This window comes from Schistocerca piceifrons, unplaced genomic scaffold (assembly GCF_021461385.2).
Source record: "Schistocerca piceifrons isolate TAMUIC-IGC-003096 unplaced genomic scaffold, iqSchPice1.1 HiC_scaffold_538, whole genome shotgun sequence".
Lineage (NCBI taxonomy): Eukaryota > Metazoa > Arthropoda > Insecta > Orthoptera > Acrididae > Schistocerca > Schistocerca piceifrons.
Genome location: NW_025728775.1, coordinates 329,527 through 345,964, shown reverse-complemented (window position 1 = coordinate 345,964; position 16,438 = coordinate 329,527). Strand labels below are relative to the sequence as shown.

Genomic DNA, 16,438 nt, shown 5'->3' with positions numbered 1-16,438 from the left:
CGTTCGTCCTGCGAGCTTGTCACCGCCTATTAACGTAGGGCCTCTAAATGCGAAGCTACGGCATGTTCGGGACTTCTACATTGAGATTAGTTATCTGGATCTCCACTTCCAACGTCGTTCTGTTTTTACTATGCGAACACTGCTTGACAAATGGCACAGGTCTTCTTCTTCCATCCCGATTGTTTTGCAATATCCCCGTTTTAATTGGCGTCACATATGGACGAATATTAGCTTACCCGTTCATTCAGCACCTGTTGCCTCCCTATGGTATAAGGTAGTTCACCAGCTGATTCCTACGAACGAACGACTTCATCGCTTAGGTTTAAGTGTCTCTCCGCTTTGTCAAACGTGTGGTTGTGTTGATACACTCCAACACCGATTTACCTGCGCTGACCGTCTTCGCATGTGGTACTGGCTGCGCCGACAATTGGCGTTACTCACCAGGAGCTCGGAATCGGCATTTACAACTGATATTCTCTGCTGGCCGGACACGGTTTTTTATCCCGGGACAAAGAACAATACCATTATGTGGCTTCTTGGCCGTTACATTTTTGCAGTGGTTGATGGTGATGGTATTTCCGATTTTATTTCGTTTATTGGTTACATGCTTCATGAGTACTGGACGCAACAATCTCTCCCACATCTTAAGAGGGACTTTGCGAATATGCTTAGTATTGTCTTCGAAAAGCAGGGGATTGGTTAAGTTTCCACTTCTATTGATCGCTCCTGCGCCAGTTACATTAATGGCACCGGTATAGGGGCATACTGATCTCACTTCATGATAGGGAAGACATTCTCGCTAGCTCTTACTTATTTTGCTTTCCTGCCAAGCTTTTACCTGTTTGGATAGACACTGCATCACAAGCCCCGTGTCCACATATAAGTATCATAAGACTCTGAACCAAGGAAAATTACTACGTATTGGTGCCACTGTGCTTCAGTGCAGGGAGGAGGAGACGTCATGGCCAGGCCTCGGGTTTCGACCCCTGCCCAACGCGCCTCCCCCGAGCTGCACTGGGTCATTACAGTGAAAGAAATACAAAAAGAAAAAAAAAATGGATAAAGCATAAAAAAAAGAAAAATGGATCAGGCGTCGGACTTCAAAATAAAAAAAAAAAAGTGGTTAACGCGTCTGACTAGAAAATAAAAAAAAAAAAGTGGTTAAGGCGTCTGACTAAATAAAAAAAAAAAAAAAAAAGTGGTTAAGGAAAAGAAAAAAAAAAAAAAAAAGGGGTATGATTCCTGCTTAGGGTGCAGGAGGTCCCGGGTTCAAATCCCGGACGAGCCCTAGCGTTTTGTGCAAACTGGTCGCACGTAGGTGGCTGAGTCAGCGCAAAAAGCTGCCCGTCAGTGTAAAGTGAATTTCATACTTGGTGTAAAGAAATGACCGTCTGGTCCGACGTATGAAGGTGATTGCCAAGCTTTAGGTACAGAACGTGGCAAATGCTTGTCGGTATGTCTTGTTTAAAGTGATGAAAAAGTGTTTCCGCCCGGCATCGAACCGGGGACCTTCTGCGTGTTAGGCAGACGTGATAACCGCTACACCACGGAAACTACTGCTTTCGTTCTTGCTTCTCAGAGAACTTGTAGCAAGGTTGCCATCGTAACTTAAAAATTCAGTAAATGCGGCACTTGCATGACGAAGGTACATGTAGCAGATCCACACACGACGTGGCTCACTCGAGTAGTATGCGACATAGGCAGGAAAATACTGTTCCCGCCATGGATCGAACCGGGGACCTTCTGCGTGTGAAGCAGACGTGATAACCGCTACACTACGGAAACGACGGATACGCTCTGTCCATCCTTGTACACTCGAAGACGCCTCAGCCTTTCTCCCGTCCGCGCATGCACACACCATAGTTCATTTGACAGCCTGAAACCCATCGTAGCCGAGGGCTCAACAAGTATTCGGGGTGCTCGAGAGGGTGTATGTCGTAGCATCCCCAACGAGATAGCGGCGTTTCGCGCAGTCGTTATTGCAAGTCAAATCAGCAAAAACAATCACCTCCTTAGCAGCAGGCAGTGCGCACCCGGCGGCAGCTCTACATGAAGATGCCAATAGCCCTGGAAGGCCGCCGACCGCGGGCCACGGCACCTCCGAGAACGGTGCTGCCCGTGACCCACGGTGTCGCCACACAGTCTGTCGAAGAACAGCACTGCCGGCAGAAAGCACCTTCCCCATCCCGCCAGCCGCACCAGATTCAAAGAGCACCCTGGACGACTTCGAGGGATGCAGTTTGCTGAAATAATTGGCGTTCACGCTGTCACAGGGCTCGTTGGTCTAGGGGTATGATTCCTGCTTAGGGTGCAGGAGGTCCCCGGTTCAAATCCCGGACGAGCCCTAGCGTTTTGTGCAAACTGGTCGCACGTAGGTGGCTGAGTCAGCGCAAAAAGCTGCCCGTCAGTGTAAAGTGAATTTCATACTTGGTGTAAAGAAATGACCGTCTGGTCCGACGTATGAAGGTGATTGCCAAGCTTTAGGTACAGAACGTGGCAAATGCTTGTCGGTACGTCTTGTTTAAAGTGATGAAAAAGTGTTTCCGCCCGGGATCGAACCGGGGACCTTCTGCGTGTTAGGCAGACGTGATAACCGCTACACCACGGAAACTACTGCTTTCGTTCTTGCTTCTCAGAGAACTTGTAGCAAGGTTGCCATCGTAACTTAAAAATTCAGTAAATGCGGCACTTGCATGACGAAGGTACATGTAGCAGATCCACACACGACGTGGCTCACTCGAGTAGTATGCGACATAGGCAGGAAAATACTGTTCCCGCCATGGATCGAACCGGGGACCTTCTGCGTGTGAAGCAGACGTGATAACCGCTACACTACGGAAACGACGGATACGCTCTGTCCATCCTTGTACACTCGAAGACGCCTCAGCCTTTCTCCCGTCCGCGCATGCACACACCATAGTTCATTTGACAGCCTGAAACCCATCGTAGCCGAGGGCTCAACAAGTATTCGGGGTGCTCGAGAGGGTGTATGTCGTAGCATCCCCAACGAGATAGCGGCGTTTCGCGCAGTCGTTATTGCAAGTCAAATCAGCAAAAACAATCACCTCCTTAGCAGCAGGCAGTGCGCACCCGGCGGCAGCTCTACATGAAGATGCCAATAGCCCTGGAAGGCCGCCGACCGCGGGCCACGGCACCTCCGAGAACGGTGCTGCCCGTGACCCACGGTGTCGCCACACAGTCTGTCGAAGAACAGCACTGCCGGCAGAAAGCACCTTCCCCATCCCGCCAGCCGCACCAGATTCAAAGAGCACCCTGGACGACTTCGAGGGATGCAGTTTGCTGAAATAATTGGCGTTCACGCTGTCACAGGGCTCGTTGGTCTAGGGGTATGATTCCTGCTTAGGGTGCAGGAGGTCCCCGGTTCAAATCCCGGACGAGCCCTAGCGTTTTGTGCAAACTGGTCGCACGTAGGTGGCTGAGTCAGCGCAAAAAGCTGCCCGTCAGTGTAAAGTGAATTTCATACTTGGTGTAAAGAAATGACCGTCTGGTCCGACGTATGAAGGTGATTGCCAAGCTTTAGGTACAGAACGTGGCAAATGCTTGTCGGTACGTCTTGTTTAAAGTGATGAAAAAGTGTTTCCGCCCGGGATCGAACCGGGGACCTTCTGCGTGTTAGGCAGACGTGATAACCGCTACACCACGGAAACTACTGCTTTCGTTCTTGCTTCTCAGAGAACTTGTAGCAAGGTTGCCATCGTAACTTAAAAATTCAGTAAATGCGGCACTTGCATGACGAAGGTACATGTAGCAGATCCACACACGACGTGGCTCACTCGAGTAGTATGCGACATAGGCAGGAAAATACTGTTCCCGCCATGGATCGAACCGGGGACCTTCTGCGTGTGAAGCAGACGTAATAACCGCTACACTACGGAAACGACGGATACGCTCTGTCCATCCTTGTACACTCGAAGACGCCTCAGCCTTTCTCCCGTCCGCGCATGCACACACCATAGTTCATTTGACAGCCTGAAACCCATCGTAGCCGAGGGCTCAACAAGTATTCGGGGTGCTCGAGAGGGTGTATGTCGTAGCATCCCCAACGAGATAGCGGCGTTTCGCGCAGTCGTTATTGCAAGTCAAATCAGCAAAAACAATCACCTCTTTAGCAGCAGGCAGTGCGCACCCGGCGGCAGCTCTACATGAAGATGCCAATAGCCCTGGAAGGCCGCCGACCGCGGGCCACGGCACCTCCGAGAACGGTGCTGCCCGTGACCCACGGTGTCGCCACACAGTCTGTCGAAGAACAGCACTGCCGGCAGAAAGCACCTTCCCCATCCCGCCAGCCGCACCAGATTCAAAGAGCACCCTGGACGACTTCGAGGGATGCAGTTTGCTGAAATAATTGGCGTTCACGCTGTCACAGGGCTCGTTGGTCTAGGGGTATGATTCCTGCTTAGGGTGCAGGAGGTCCCCGGTTCAAATCCCGGACGAGCCCTAGCGTTTTGTGCAAACTGGTCGCACGTAGGTGGCTGAGTCAGCGCAAAAAGCTGCCCGTCAGTGTAAAGTGAATTTCATACTTGGTGTAAAGAAATGACCGTCTGGTCCGACGTATGAAGGTGATTGCCAAGCTTTAGGTACAGAACGTGGCAAATGCTTGTCGGTACGTCTTGTTTAAAGTGATGAAAAAGTGTTTCCGCCCGGGATCGAACCGGGGACCTTCTGCGTGTTAGGCAGACGTGATAACCGCTACACCACGGAAACTACTGCTTTCGTTCTTGCTTCTCAGAGAACTTGTAGCAAGGTTGCCATCGTAACTTAAAAATTCAGTAAATGCGGCACTTGCATGACGAAGGTACATGTAGCAGATCCACACACGACGTGGCTCACTCGAGTAGTATGCGACATAGGCAGGAAAATACTGTTCCCGCCCGGGATCGAACCGGGGACCTTCTGCGTGTGAAGCAGACGTGATAACCGCTACACTACGGAAACGACGGATACGCTCTGTAGATCCTTGTACACTCGAAGACGCCTCAGCCTTTCTCCCGTCCGCGCATGCACACACCATAGTTCATTTGACAGCCTGAAACCCATCGTAGCCGAGGGCTCAACAAGTATTCGGGGTGCTCGAGAGGGTGTATGTCGTAGCATCCCCAACGAGATAGCGGCGTTTCGCGCAGTCGTTATTGCAAGTCAAATCAGCAAAAACAATCACCTCCTTAGCAGCAGGCAGTGCGCACCCGGCGGCAGCTCTACATGAAGATGCCAATAGCCCTGGAAGGCCGCCGACCGCGGGCCACGGCACCTCCGAGAACGGTGCTGCCCGTGACCCACGGTGTCGCCACACAGTCTGTCGAAGAACAGCACTGCCGGCAGAAAGCACCTTCCCCATCCCGCCAGCCGCACCAGATTCAAAGAGCACCCTGGACGACTTCGAGGGATGCAGTTTGCTGAAATAATTGGCGTTCACGCTGTCACAGGGCTCGTTGGTCTAGGGGTATGATTCCTGCTTAGGGTGCAGGAGGTCCCCGGTTCAAATCCCGGACGAGCCCTAGCGTTTTGTGCAAACTGGTCGCACGTAGGTGGCTGAGTCAGCGCAAAAAGCTGCCCGTCAGTGTAAAGTGAATTTCATACTTGGTGTAAAGAAATGACCGTCTGGTCCGACGTATGAAGGTGATTGCCAAGCTTTAGGTACAGAACGTGGCAAATGCTTGTCGGTACGTCTTGTTTAAAGTGATGAAAATGTGTTTCCGCCCGGGATCGAACCGGGGACCTTCTGCGTATTAGGCAGACGTGATAACCGCTACACCACGGAAACTACTGCTTTCGTTCTTGCTTCTCAGAGAACTTGTAGCAAGGTTGCCATCGTAACTTAAAAATTCAGTAAATGCGGCACTTGCATGACGAAGGTACATGTAGCAGATCCACACACGACGTGGCTCACTCGAGTAGTATGCGACATAGGCAGGAAAATACTGTTCCCGCCATGGATCGAACCGGGGACCTTCTGCGTGTGAAGCAGACGTAATAACCGCTACACTACGGAAACGACGGATACGCTCTGTCCATCCTTGTACACTCAAAGACGCCTCAGCCTTTCTCCCGTCCGCGCATGCACACACCATAGTTCATTTGACAGCCTGAAACCCATCGTAGCCGAGGGCTCAACAAGTATTCGGGGTGCTCGAGAGGGTGTATGTCGTAGCATCCCCAACGAGATAGCGGCGTTTCGCGCAGTCGTTATTGCAAGTCAAATCAGCAAAAACAATCACCTCCTTAGCAGCAGGCAGTGCGCACCCGGCGGCAGCTCTACATGAAGATGCCAATAGCCCTGGAAGGCCGCCGACCGCGGGCCACGGCACCTCCGAGAACGGTGCTGCCCGTGACCCACGGTGTCGCCACACAGTCTGTCGAAGAACAGCACTGCCGGCAGAAAGCACCTTCCCCATCCCGCCAGCCGCACCAGATTCAAAGAGCACCCTGGACGACTTCGAGGGATGCAGTTTGCTGAAATAATTGGCGTTCACGGTGTCACAGGGCTCGTTGGTCTAGGGGTATGATTCCTGCTTAGGGTGCAGGAGGTCCCCGGTTCAAATCCCGGACGAGCCCTAGCGTTTTGTGCAAACTGGTCGCACGTAGGTGGCTGAGTCAGCGCAAAAAGCTGCCCGTCAGTGTAAAGTGAATTTCATACTTGGTGTAAAGAAATGACCGTCTGGTCCGACGTATGAAGGTGATTGCCAAGCTTTAGGTACAGAACGTGGCAAATGCTTGTCGGTACGTCTTGTTTAAAGTGATGAAAAAGTGTTTCCGCCCGGGATCGAACCGGGGACATTCTGCGTGTTAGGCAGACGTGATAACCGCTACACCACGGAAACTACTGCTTTCGTTCTTGCTTCTCAGAGAACTTGTAGCAAGGTTGCCATCGTAACTTAAAAATTCAGTAAATGCGGCACTTGCATGACGAAGGTACATGTAGCAGATCCACACACGACGTGGCTCACTCGAGTAGTATGCGACATAGGCAGGAAAATACTGTTCCCGCCCGGGGACCTTCTGCGTGTGAAGCAGACGTGATAACCGCTACACTACGGAAACGACGGATACGCTCTGTCCATCCTTGTACACTCGAAGACGCCTCAGCCTTTCTCCCGTCCGCGCATGCACACACCATAGTTCATTTGACAGCCTGAAACCCATCGTAGCCGAGGGCTCAACAAGTATTCGGGGTGCTCGAGAGGGTGTATGTCGTAGCATCCCCAACGAGATAGCGGCGTTTCGCGCAGTCGTTGTTGCAAGTCACATCAGCAAAAACAATCACCTCCTTAGCAGCAGGCAGTGCGCACCCGGCGGCAGCTCTACATGAAGATGCCAATAGCCCTGGAAGGCCGCCGACCGCGGGCCACGGCACCTCCGAGAACGGTGCTGCCCGTGACCCACGGTGTCGCCACACAGTCTGTCGAAGAACAGCACTGCCGGCAGAAAGCACCTTCCCCATCCCGCCAGCCGCACCAGATTCAAAGAGCACCCTGGACGACTTCGAGGGATGCAGTTTGCTGAAATAATTGGCGTTCACGCTGTCACAGGGCTCGTTGGTCTAGGGGTATGATTCCTGCTTAGGGTGCAGCAGGTCCCGGGTTCAAATCCCGGACGAGCCCTAGCGTTTTGTGCAAACTGGTCGCACGTAGGTGGCTGAGTCAGCGCAAAAAGCTGCCCGTCAGTGTAAAGTGAATTTCATACTTGGTGTAAAGAAATGACCGTCTGGTCCGACGTATGAAGGTGATTGCCAAGCTTTAGGTACAGAACGTGGCAAATGCTTGTCGGTATGTCTTGTTTAAAGTGATGAAAAAGTGTTTCAGCCCGGGATCGAACCGGGGACCTTCTGCGTGTTAGGCAGACGTGATAACCGCTACACCACGGAAACTACTGCTTTCGTTCTTGCTTCTCAGAGAACTTGTAGCAAGGTTGCCATCGTAACTTAAAAATTCAGTAAATGCGGCACTTGCATGACGAAGGTACATGTAGCAGATCCACACACGACGTGGCTCACTCGAGTAGTATGCGACATAGGCAGGAAAATACTGTTCCCGCCCGGGATCGAACCGGGGACCTTCTGCGTGTGAAGCAGACGTGATAACCGCTACACTACGGAAACGACGGATACGCTCTGTCCATCCTTGTACACTCGAAGACGCCTCAGCCTTTCTCCCGTCCGCGCATGCACACACCATAGTTCATTTGACAGCCTGAAACCCATCGTAGCCGAGGGCTCAACAAGTATTCGGGGTGCTCGAGAGGGTGTATGTCGTAGCATCCCCAACGAGATAGCGGCGTTTCGCGCAGTCGTTATTGCAAGTCACATCAGCAAAAACAATCACCTCCTTAGCAGCAGGCAGTGCGCACCCGGCGGCAGCTCTACATGAAGATGCCAATAGCCCTGGAAGGCCGCCGACCGCGGGCCACGGCACCTCCGAGAACGGTGCTGCCCGTGACCCACGGTGTCGCCACACAGTCTGTCGAAGAACAGCACTGCCGGCAGAAAGCACCTTCCCCATCCCGCCAGCCGCACCAGATTCAAAGAGCACCCTGGACGACTTCGAGGGATGCAGTTTGCTGAAATAATTGGCGTTCACGCTGTCACAGGGCTCGTTGGTCTAGGGGTACGATTCCTGCTTAGGGTGCAGGAGGTCCCGGGTTCAAATCCCGGACGAGCGCTAGCGTTTTGTGCAAACTGGTCGCACGTAGGTGGCTGAGTCAGCGCAAAAAGCTGCCCGTCAGTGTAAAGTGAATTTCATACTTGGTGTAAAGAAATGACCGTCTGGTCCGACGTATGAAGGTGATTGCCAAGCTTTAGGTACAGAACGTGGCAAATGCTTGTCGGTATGTCTTGTTTAAAGTGATGAAAAAGTGTTTCCGCCCGGGATCGAACCGGGAACCTTCTGCGTGTTAGGCAGACGTGATAACCGCTACACCACGGAAACTACTGCTTTCGTTCTTGCTTCTCAGAGAACTTGTAGCAAGGTTGCCATCGTAACTTAAAAATTCAGTAAATGCGGCACTTGCATGACGAAGGTACATGTAGCAGATCCACACACGACGTGGCTCACTCGAGTAGTATGCGACATAGGCAGGAAAATACTGTTCCCGCCCGGGGACCTTCTGCGTGTGAAGCAGACGTGATAACCGCTACACTACGGAAACGACGGATACGCTCTGTCCATCCTTGTACACTCGAAGACGCCTCAGCCTTTCTCCCGTCCGCGCATGCACACACCATAGTTCATTTGACAGCCTGAAACCCATCGTAGCCGAGGGCTCAACAAGTATTCGGGGTGCTCGAGAGGGTGTATGTCGTAGCATCCCCAACGAGATAGCGGCGTTTCGCGCAGTCGTTGTTGCAAGTCACATCAGCAAAAACAATCACCTCCTTAGCAGCAGGCAGTGCGCACCCGGCGGCAGCTCTACATGAAGATGCCAATAGCCCTGGAAGGCCGCCGACCGCGGGCCACGGCACCTCCGAGAACGGTGCTGCCCGTGACCCACGGTGTCGCCACACAGTCTGTCGAAGAACAGCACTGCCGGCAGAAAGCACCTTCCCCATCCCGCCAGCCGCACCAGATTCAAAGAGCACCCTGGACGACTTCGAGGGATGCAGTTTGCTGAAATAATTGGCGTTCACGCTGTCACAGGGCTCGTTGGTCTAGGGGTATGATTCCTGCTTAGGGTGCAGCAGGTCCCGGGTTCAAATCCCGGACGAGCCCTAGCGTTTTGTGCAAACTGGTCGCACGTAGGTGGCTGAGTCAGCGCAAAAAGCTGCCCGTCAGTGTAAAGTGAATTTCATACTTGGTGTAAAGAAATGACCGTCTGGTCCGACGTATGAAGGTGATTGCCAAGCTTTAGGTACAGAACGTGGCAAATGCTTGTCGGTATGTCTTGTTTAAAGTGATGAAAAAGTGTTTCAGCCCGGGATCGAACCGGGGACCTTCTGCGTGTTAGGCAGACGTGATAACCGCTACACCACGGAAACTACTGCTTTCGTTCTTGCTTCTCAGAGAACTTGTAGCAAGGTTGCCATCGTAACTTAAAAATTCAGTAAATGCGGCACTTGCATGACGAAGGTACATGTAGCAGATCCACACACGACGTGGCTCACTCGAGTAGTATGCGACATAGGCAGGAAAATACTGTTCCCGCCCGGGATCGAACCGGGGACCTTCTGCGTGTGAAGCAGACGTGATAACCGCTACACTACGGAAACGACGGATACGCTCTGTCCATCCTTGTACACTCGAAGACGCCTCAGCCTTTCTCCCGTCCGCGCATGCACACACCATAGTTCATTTGGCAGCCTGAAACCCATCGTAGCCGAGGGCTCAACAAGTATTCGGGGTGCTCGAGAGGGTGTATGTCGTAGCATCCCCAACGAGATAGCGGCGTTTCGCGCAGTCGTTATTGCAAGTCACGTCAGCAAAAACAATCACCTCCTTAGCAGCAGGCAGTGCGCACCCGGCGGCAGCTCTACATGAAGATGCCAATAGCCCTGGAAGGCCGCCGACCGCGGGCCACGGCACCTCCGAGAACGGTGCTGCCCGTGACCCACGGTGTCGCCACACAGTCTGTCGAAGAACAGCACTGCCGGCAGAAAGCACCTTCCCCATCCCGCCAGCCGCACCAGATTCAAAGAGCACCCTGGACGACTTCGAGGGATGCAGTTTGCTGAAATAATTGGCGTTCACGCTGTCACAGGGCTCGTTGGTCTAGGGGTACGATTCCTGCTTAGGGTGCAGGAGGTCCCGGGTTCAAATCCCGGACGAGCCCTAGCGTTTTGTGCAAACTGGTCGCACGTAGGTGGCTGAGTCAGCGCAAAAAGCTGCCCGTCAGTGTAAAGTGAATTTCATACTTGGTGTAAAGAAATGACCGTCTGGTCCGACGTATGAAGGTGATTGCCAAGCTTTAGGTACAGAACGTGGCAAATGCTTGTCGGTATGTCTTGTTTAAAGTGATGAAAAAGTGTTTCCGCCCGGGATCGAACCGGGAACCTTCTGCGTGTTAGGCAGACGTGATAACCGCTACACCACGGAAACTGGTTGTGTGCACCTTACTTCACAGACAACTTGTAGTGATGTTGCCATCGTAACTAAAAAATTCAATAAATGTGGTACTTGCAAAACGAAGGGACATGCAGCAGATCCACACACGACGTGGCTCATTGGAGGACAATACGACATAGGCAGGAAAATACTATTCCCGCCCGGGATCGAACCGGGGACCTTCTGCGCGTGAAGCAGACGTGATAACCGCTACACTACGGAAACGACGGACCCGAGGGGTCCATCCTTGTACACTCGAAGACGCCTCAGCCTTTCTCCCGTCCGCGCATGCACACACCATAGTTCATTTGACAGCCTGAAACCCATCGTAGCCGAGGGCTCAACAAGTATTCGGGGTGCTCGAGAGGGTGTATGTCGTAGCATCCCCAACGAGATAGCGGCGTTTCGCGCAGTCGTTATTGCAAGTCACATCAGCAAAAACAATCACCTCCTTAGCAGCAGGCAGTGCGCACCCGGCGGCAGCTCTACATGAAGATGCCAATAGCCCTGGAAGGCCGCCGACCGCGGGCCACGGCACCTCCGAGAACGGTGCTGCCCGTGACCCACGGTGTCGCCACACAGTCTGTCGAAGAACAGCACTGCCGGCAGAAAGCACCTTCCCCATCCCGCCAGCCGCACCAGATTCAAAGAGCACCCTGGACGACTTCGAGGGATGCAGTTTGCTGAAATAATTGGCGTTCACGCTGTCACAGGGCTCGTTGGTCTAGGGGTACGATTCCTGCTTAGGGTGCAGGAGGTCCCGGGTTCAAATCCCGGACGAGCGCTAGCGTTTTGTGCAAACTGGTCGCACGTAGGTGGCTGAGTCAGCGCAAAAAGCTGCCCGTCAGTGTAAAGTGAATTTCATACTTGGTGTAAAGAAATGACCGTCTGGTCCGACGTATGAAGGTGATTGCCAAGCTTTAGGTACAGAACGTGGCAAATGCTTGTCGGTATGTCTTGTTTAAAGTGATGAAAAAGTGTTTCCGCCCGGGATCGAACCGGGAACCTTCTGCGTGTTAGGCAGACGTGATAACCGCTACACCACGGAAACTACTGCTTTCGTTCTTGCTTCTCAGAGAACTTGTAGCAAGGTTGCCATCGTAACTTAAAAATTCAGTAAATGCGGCACTTGCATGACGAAGGTACATGTAGCAGATCCACACACGACGTGGCTCACTCGAGTAGTATGCGACATAGGCAGGAAAATACTGTTCCCGCCCGGGGACCTTCTGCGTGTGAAGCAGACGTGATAACCGCTACACTACGGAAACGACGGATACGCTCTGTCCATCCTTGTACACTCGAAGACGCCTCAGCCTTTCTCCCGTCCGCGCATGCACACACCATAGTTCATTTGACAGCCTGAAACCCATCGTAGCCGAGGGCTCAACAAGTATTCGGGGTGCTCGAGAGGGTGTATGTCGTAGCATCCCCAACGAGATAGCGGCGTTTCGCGCAGTCGTTATTGCAAGTCACGTCAGCAAAAACAATCACCTCCTTAGCAGCAGGCAGTGCGCACCCGGCGGCAGCTCTACATGAAGATGCCAATAGCCCTGGAAGGCCGCCGACCGCGGGCCACGGCACCTCCGAGAACGGTGCTGCCCGTGACCCACGGTGTCGCCACACAGTCTGTCGAAGAACAGCACTGCCGGCAGAAAGCACCTTCCCCATCCCGCCAGCCGCACCAGATTCAAAGAGCACCCTGGACGACTTCGAGGGATGCAGTTTGCTGAAATAATTGGCGTTCACGCTGTCATAGGGCTCGTTGGTCTAGGGGTACGATTCCTGCTTAGGGTGCAGGAGGTCCCGGGTTCAAATCCCGGACGAGCCCTAGCGTTTTGTGCAAACTGGTCGCACGTAGGTGGCTGAGTCAGCGCAAAAAGCTGCCCGTCAGTGTAAAGTGAATTTCATACTTGGTGTAAAGAAATGACCGTCTGGTCCGACGTATGAAGGTGATTGCCAAGCTTTAGGTACAGAACGTGGCAAATGCTTGTCGGTATGTCTTGTTTAAAGTGATGAAAAAGTGTTTCCGCCCGGGATCGAACCGGGAACCTTCTGCGTGTTAGGCAGACGTGATAACCGCTACACCACGGAAACTGGTTGTGTGCACCTTACTTCACAGACAACTTGTAGTGATGTTGCCATCGTAACTAAAAAATTCAATAAATGTGGTACTTGCAAAACGAAGGGACATGCAGCAGATCCACACACGACGTGGCTCATTGGAGGACAATACGACATAGGCAGGAAAATACTATTCCCGCCCGGGATCGAACCGGGGACCTTCTGCGCGTGAAGCAGACGTGATAACCGCTACACTACGGAAACGACGGACCCGAGGGGTCCATCCTTGTACACTCGAAGACGCCTCAGCCTTTCTCCCGTCCGCGCATGCACACACCATAGTTCATTTGACAGCCTGAAACCCATCGTAGCCGAGGGCTCAACAAGTATTCGGGGTGCTCGAGAGGGTGTATGTCGTAGCATCCCCAACGAGATAGCGGCGTTTCGCGCAGTCGTTATTGCAAGTCACATCAGCAAAAACAATCACCTCCTTAGCAGCAGGCAGTGCGCACCCGGCGGCAGCTCTACATGAAGATGCCAATAGCCCTGGAAGGCCGCCGACCGCGGGCCACGGCACCTCCGAGAACGGTGCTGCCCGTGACCCACGGTGTCGCCACACAGTCTGTCGAAGAACAGCACTGCCGGCAGAAAGCACCTTCCCCATCCCGCCAGCCGCACCAGATTCAAAGAGCACCCTGGACGACTTCGAGGGATGCAGTTTGCTGAAATAATTGGCGTTCACGCTGTCACAGGGCTCGTTGGTCTAGGGGTATGATTCCTGCTTAGGGTGCAGGAGGTCCCGGGTTCAAATCCCGGACGAGCCCTAGCGTTTTGTGCAAACTGGTCGCACGTAGGTGGCTGAGTCAGCGCAAAAAGCTGCCCGTCAGTGTAAAGTGAATTTCATACTTGGTGTAAAGAAATGACCGTCTGGTCCGACGTATGAAGGTGATTGCCAAGCTTTAGGTACAGAACGTGGCAAATGCTTGTCGGTATGTCTTGTTTAAAGTGATGAAAAAGTGTTTCAGCCCGGGATCGAACCGGGGACCTTCTGCGTGTTAGGCAGACGTGATAACCGCTACACCACGGAAACTACTGCTTTCGTTCTTGCTTCTCAGAGAACTTGTAGCAAGGTTGCCATCGTAACTTAAAAATTCAGTAAAAGCGGCACTTGCATGACGAAGGTACATGTAGCAGATCCACACACGACGTGGCTCACTCGAGTAGTATGCGACATAGGCAGGAAAATACTGTTCCCGCCCGGGATCGAACCGGGGACCTTCTGCGTGTGAAGCAGACGTGATAACCGCTACACTACGGAAACGACGGATACGCTCTGTCCATCCTTGTACACTCGAAGACGCCTCAGCCTTTCTCCCGTCCGCGCATGCACACACCATAGTTCATTTGACAGCCTGAAACCCATCGTAGCCGAGGGCTCAACAAGTATTCGGGGTGCTCGAGAGGGTGTATGTCGTAGCATCCCCAACGAGATAGCGGCGTTTCGCGCAGTCGTTATTGCAAGTCACATCAGCAAAAACAATCACCTCCTTAGCAGCAGGCAGTGCGCACCCGGCGGCAGCTCTACATGAAGATGCCAATAGCCCTGGAAGGCCGCCGACCGCGGGCCACGGCACCTCCGAGAACGGTGCTGCCCGTGACCCACGGTGTCGCCACACAGTCTGTCGAAGAACAGCACTGCCGGCAGAAAGCACCTTCCCCATCCCGCCAGCCGCACCAGATTCAAAGAGCACCCTGGACGACTTCGAGGGATGCAGTTTGCTGAAATAATTGGCGTTCACGCTGTCACAGGGCTCGTTGGTCTAGGCGTATGATTCCTGCTTAGGGTGCAGCAGGTCCCGGGTTCAAATCCCGGACGAGCCCTAGCGTTTTGTGCAAACTGGTCGCACGTAGGTGGCTGAGTCAGCGCAAAAAGCTGCCCGTCAGTGTAAAGTGAATTTCATACTTGGTGTAAAGAAATGACCGTCTGGTCCGACGTATGAAGGTGATTGCCAAGCTTTAGGTACAGAACGTGGCAAATGCTTGTCGGTATGTCTTGTTTAAAGTGATGAAAAAGTGTTTCAGCCCGGGATCGAACCGGGGACCTTCTGCGTGTTAGGCAGACGTGATAACCGCTACACCACGGAAACTACTGCTTTCGTTCTTGCTTCTCAGAGAACTTGTAGCAAGGTTGCCATCGTAACTTAAAAATTCAGTAAATGCGGCACTTGCATGACGAAGGTACATGTAGCAGATCCACACACGACGTGGCTCACTCGAGTAGTATGCGACATAGGCAGGAAAATACTGTTCCCGCCCGGGATCGAACCGGGGACCTTCTGCGTGTGAAGCAGACGTGATAACCGCTACACTACGGAAACGACGGATACGCTCTGTCCATCCTTGTACACTCGAAGACGCCTCAGCCTTTCTCCCGTCCGCGCGTGCACACACCATAGTTCATTTGACAGCCTGAAACCCATCGTAGCCGAGGTCTCAACAAGTATTCGGGGTGCTCGAGAGGGTGTATGTCGTAGCATCCCCAACGAGATAGCGGCGTTTCGCGCAGTCGTTATTGCAAGTCACATCAGCAAAAACAATCACCTCCTTAGCAGCAGGCAGTGCGCACCCGGCGGCAGCTCTACATGAAGATGCCAATAGCCCTGGAAGGCCGCCGACCGCGGGCCACGGCACCTCCGAGAACGGTGCTGCCCGTGACCCACGGTGTCGCCACACAGTCTGTCGAAGAACAGCACTGCCGGCAGAAAGCACCTTCCCCATCCCGCCAGCCGCACCAGATTCAAAGAGCACCCTGGACGACTTCGAGGGATGCAGTTTGCTGAAATAATTGGCGTTCACGCTGTCACAGGGCTCGTTGGTCTACGGGTATGATTCCTGCTTAGGGTGCAGGAGGTCCCGGGTTCAAATCCCGGACGAGCCCTAGAGTTTTGTGCAAACTGGTCGCACGTAGGTGGCTGAGTCAGCGCAAAAAGCTGCCCGTCAGTGTAAAGTGAATTTCATACTTGGTGTAAAGAAATGACCGTCTGGTCCGACGTATGAAGGTGATTGCCAAGCTTTAGGTACAGAACGTGGCAAATGCTTGTCGGTATGTCTTGTTTAAAGTGATGAAAAAGTGTTTCAGCCCGGGATCGAACCGGGGACCTTCTGCGTGTTAGGCAGACGTGATAACCGCTACACCACGGAAACTACTGCTTTCGTTCTTGCTTCTCAGAGAACTTGTAGCAAGGTTGCCATCGTAACTTAAAAATTCAGTAAATGCGGCACTTGCATGACGAAGGTACATGTAGCAGATCCACACACGACGT

At 53.0% G+C, this 16,438-nt stretch overlaps 39 non-coding genes across 39 annotated transcripts; 13 read left to right on the top strand and 26 right to left on the bottom strand.

The window, feature by feature from the left end:
- Nucleotides 1–1,481: 1,481 nt before the first annotated feature.
- On the bottom strand, nt 1,482–1,554 carry Trnav-aac. Its single transcript has one exon. It is a non-coding gene; the product is annotated as a tRNA-Val (tRNA).
- Nucleotides 1,555–1,712: 158 nt separating this feature from the next.
- On the bottom strand, nt 1,713–1,785 carry Trnav-cac. The gene has a single exon. It is a non-coding gene; the product is annotated as a tRNA-Val (tRNA).
- A 488-nt stretch (nt 1,786–2,273) lies between these two features.
- On the top strand, nt 2,274–2,345 carry Trnap-agg. The gene has a single exon. It is a non-coding gene; the product is annotated as a tRNA-Pro (tRNA).
- Nucleotides 2,346–2,538: 193 nt separating this feature from the next.
- Nucleotides 2,539–2,611, bottom strand: Trnav-aac. The gene has a single exon. It is a non-coding gene; the product is annotated as a tRNA-Val (tRNA).
- Nucleotides 2,612–2,769: 158 nt separating this feature from the next.
- On the bottom strand, nt 2,770–2,842 carry Trnav-cac. Its single transcript has one exon. It is a non-coding gene; the product is annotated as a tRNA-Val (tRNA).
- Nucleotides 2,843–3,330: 488 nt separating this feature from the next.
- Trnap-agg lies at nt 3,331–3,402 on the top strand. Its single transcript has one exon. It is a non-coding gene; the product is annotated as a tRNA-Pro (tRNA).
- A 193-nt stretch (nt 3,403–3,595) lies between these two features.
- Trnav-aac lies at nt 3,596–3,668 on the bottom strand. Its single transcript has one exon. It is a non-coding gene; the product is annotated as a tRNA-Val (tRNA).
- Nucleotides 3,669–3,826: 158 nt separating this feature from the next.
- On the bottom strand, nt 3,827–3,899 carry Trnav-cac. The gene has a single exon. It is a non-coding gene; the product is annotated as a tRNA-Val (tRNA).
- A 488-nt stretch (nt 3,900–4,387) lies between these two features.
- Trnap-agg lies at nt 4,388–4,459 on the top strand. Its single transcript has one exon. It is a non-coding gene; the product is annotated as a tRNA-Pro (tRNA).
- A 193-nt stretch (nt 4,460–4,652) lies between these two features.
- Nucleotides 4,653–4,725, bottom strand: Trnav-aac. Its single transcript has one exon. It is a non-coding gene; the product is annotated as a tRNA-Val (tRNA).
- A 158-nt stretch (nt 4,726–4,883) lies between these two features.
- Trnav-cac lies at nt 4,884–4,956 on the bottom strand. The gene has a single exon. It is a non-coding gene; the product is annotated as a tRNA-Val (tRNA).
- A 488-nt stretch (nt 4,957–5,444) lies between these two features.
- Nucleotides 5,445–5,516, top strand: Trnap-agg. Its single transcript has one exon. It is a non-coding gene; the product is annotated as a tRNA-Pro (tRNA).
- A 193-nt stretch (nt 5,517–5,709) lies between these two features.
- Nucleotides 5,710–5,782, bottom strand: Trnai-aau. The gene has a single exon. It is a non-coding gene; the product is annotated as a tRNA-Ile (tRNA).
- Nucleotides 5,783–5,940: 158 nt separating this feature from the next.
- On the bottom strand, nt 5,941–6,013 carry Trnav-cac. The gene has a single exon. It is a non-coding gene; the product is annotated as a tRNA-Val (tRNA).
- Nucleotides 6,014–6,501: 488 nt separating this feature from the next.
- Nucleotides 6,502–6,573, top strand: Trnap-agg. Its single transcript has one exon. It is a non-coding gene; the product is annotated as a tRNA-Pro (tRNA).
- Nucleotides 6,574–6,766: 193 nt separating this feature from the next.
- On the bottom strand, nt 6,767–6,839 carry Trnav-aac. The gene has a single exon. It is a non-coding gene; the product is annotated as a tRNA-Val (tRNA).
- Nucleotides 6,840–7,547: 708 nt separating this feature from the next.
- Nucleotides 7,548–7,619, top strand: Trnap-agg. Its single transcript has one exon. It is a non-coding gene; the product is annotated as a tRNA-Pro (tRNA).
- A 193-nt stretch (nt 7,620–7,812) lies between these two features.
- Trnav-aac lies at nt 7,813–7,885 on the bottom strand. The gene has a single exon. It is a non-coding gene; the product is annotated as a tRNA-Val (tRNA).
- Nucleotides 7,886–8,043: 158 nt separating this feature from the next.
- Nucleotides 8,044–8,116, bottom strand: Trnav-cac. The gene has a single exon. It is a non-coding gene; the product is annotated as a tRNA-Val (tRNA).
- Nucleotides 8,117–8,604: 488 nt separating this feature from the next.
- On the top strand, nt 8,605–8,677 carry Trnap-agg. The gene has a single exon. It is a non-coding gene; the product is annotated as a tRNA-Pro (tRNA).
- Nucleotides 8,678–8,869: 192 nt separating this feature from the next.
- Nucleotides 8,870–8,942, bottom strand: Trnav-aac. The gene has a single exon. It is a non-coding gene; the product is annotated as a tRNA-Val (tRNA).
- A 708-nt stretch (nt 8,943–9,650) lies between these two features.
- On the top strand, nt 9,651–9,722 carry Trnap-agg. Its single transcript has one exon. It is a non-coding gene; the product is annotated as a tRNA-Pro (tRNA).
- A 193-nt stretch (nt 9,723–9,915) lies between these two features.
- Nucleotides 9,916–9,988, bottom strand: Trnav-aac. The gene has a single exon. It is a non-coding gene; the product is annotated as a tRNA-Val (tRNA).
- A 158-nt stretch (nt 9,989–10,146) lies between these two features.
- Trnav-cac lies at nt 10,147–10,219 on the bottom strand. Its single transcript has one exon. It is a non-coding gene; the product is annotated as a tRNA-Val (tRNA).
- Nucleotides 10,220–10,707: 488 nt separating this feature from the next.
- On the top strand, nt 10,708–10,779 carry Trnap-agg. Its single transcript has one exon. It is a non-coding gene; the product is annotated as a tRNA-Pro (tRNA).
- A 193-nt stretch (nt 10,780–10,972) lies between these two features.
- Trnav-aac lies at nt 10,973–11,045 on the bottom strand. The gene has a single exon. It is a non-coding gene; the product is annotated as a tRNA-Val (tRNA).
- Nucleotides 11,046–11,203: 158 nt separating this feature from the next.
- On the bottom strand, nt 11,204–11,276 carry Trnav-cac. The gene has a single exon. It is a non-coding gene; the product is annotated as a tRNA-Val (tRNA).
- A 488-nt stretch (nt 11,277–11,764) lies between these two features.
- Nucleotides 11,765–11,837, top strand: Trnap-agg. Its single transcript has one exon. It is a non-coding gene; the product is annotated as a tRNA-Pro (tRNA).
- Nucleotides 11,838–12,029: 192 nt separating this feature from the next.
- Nucleotides 12,030–12,102, bottom strand: Trnav-aac. Its single transcript has one exon. It is a non-coding gene; the product is annotated as a tRNA-Val (tRNA).
- A 708-nt stretch (nt 12,103–12,810) lies between these two features.
- Trnap-agg lies at nt 12,811–12,882 on the top strand. Its single transcript has one exon. It is a non-coding gene; the product is annotated as a tRNA-Pro (tRNA).
- A 193-nt stretch (nt 12,883–13,075) lies between these two features.
- Nucleotides 13,076–13,148, bottom strand: Trnav-aac. The gene has a single exon. It is a non-coding gene; the product is annotated as a tRNA-Val (tRNA).
- A 158-nt stretch (nt 13,149–13,306) lies between these two features.
- Trnav-cac lies at nt 13,307–13,379 on the bottom strand. Its single transcript has one exon. It is a non-coding gene; the product is annotated as a tRNA-Val (tRNA).
- A 488-nt stretch (nt 13,380–13,867) lies between these two features.
- Trnap-agg lies at nt 13,868–13,939 on the top strand. Its single transcript has one exon. It is a non-coding gene; the product is annotated as a tRNA-Pro (tRNA).
- A 193-nt stretch (nt 13,940–14,132) lies between these two features.
- Nucleotides 14,133–14,205, bottom strand: Trnav-aac. Its single transcript has one exon. It is a non-coding gene; the product is annotated as a tRNA-Val (tRNA).
- Nucleotides 14,206–14,363: 158 nt separating this feature from the next.
- Trnav-cac lies at nt 14,364–14,436 on the bottom strand. Its single transcript has one exon. It is a non-coding gene; the product is annotated as a tRNA-Val (tRNA).
- A 753-nt stretch (nt 14,437–15,189) lies between these two features.
- On the bottom strand, nt 15,190–15,262 carry Trnav-aac. Its single transcript has one exon. It is a non-coding gene; the product is annotated as a tRNA-Val (tRNA).
- A 158-nt stretch (nt 15,263–15,420) lies between these two features.
- Nucleotides 15,421–15,493, bottom strand: Trnav-cac. The gene has a single exon. It is a non-coding gene; the product is annotated as a tRNA-Val (tRNA).
- Nucleotides 15,494–15,981: 488 nt separating this feature from the next.
- Nucleotides 15,982–16,053, top strand: Trnap-agg. The gene has a single exon. It is a non-coding gene; the product is annotated as a tRNA-Pro (tRNA).
- Nucleotides 16,054–16,246: 193 nt separating this feature from the next.
- Nucleotides 16,247–16,319, bottom strand: Trnav-aac. Its single transcript has one exon. It is a non-coding gene; the product is annotated as a tRNA-Val (tRNA).
- Between the last annotated feature and the right edge of the window lie 119 nt (nt 16,320–16,438).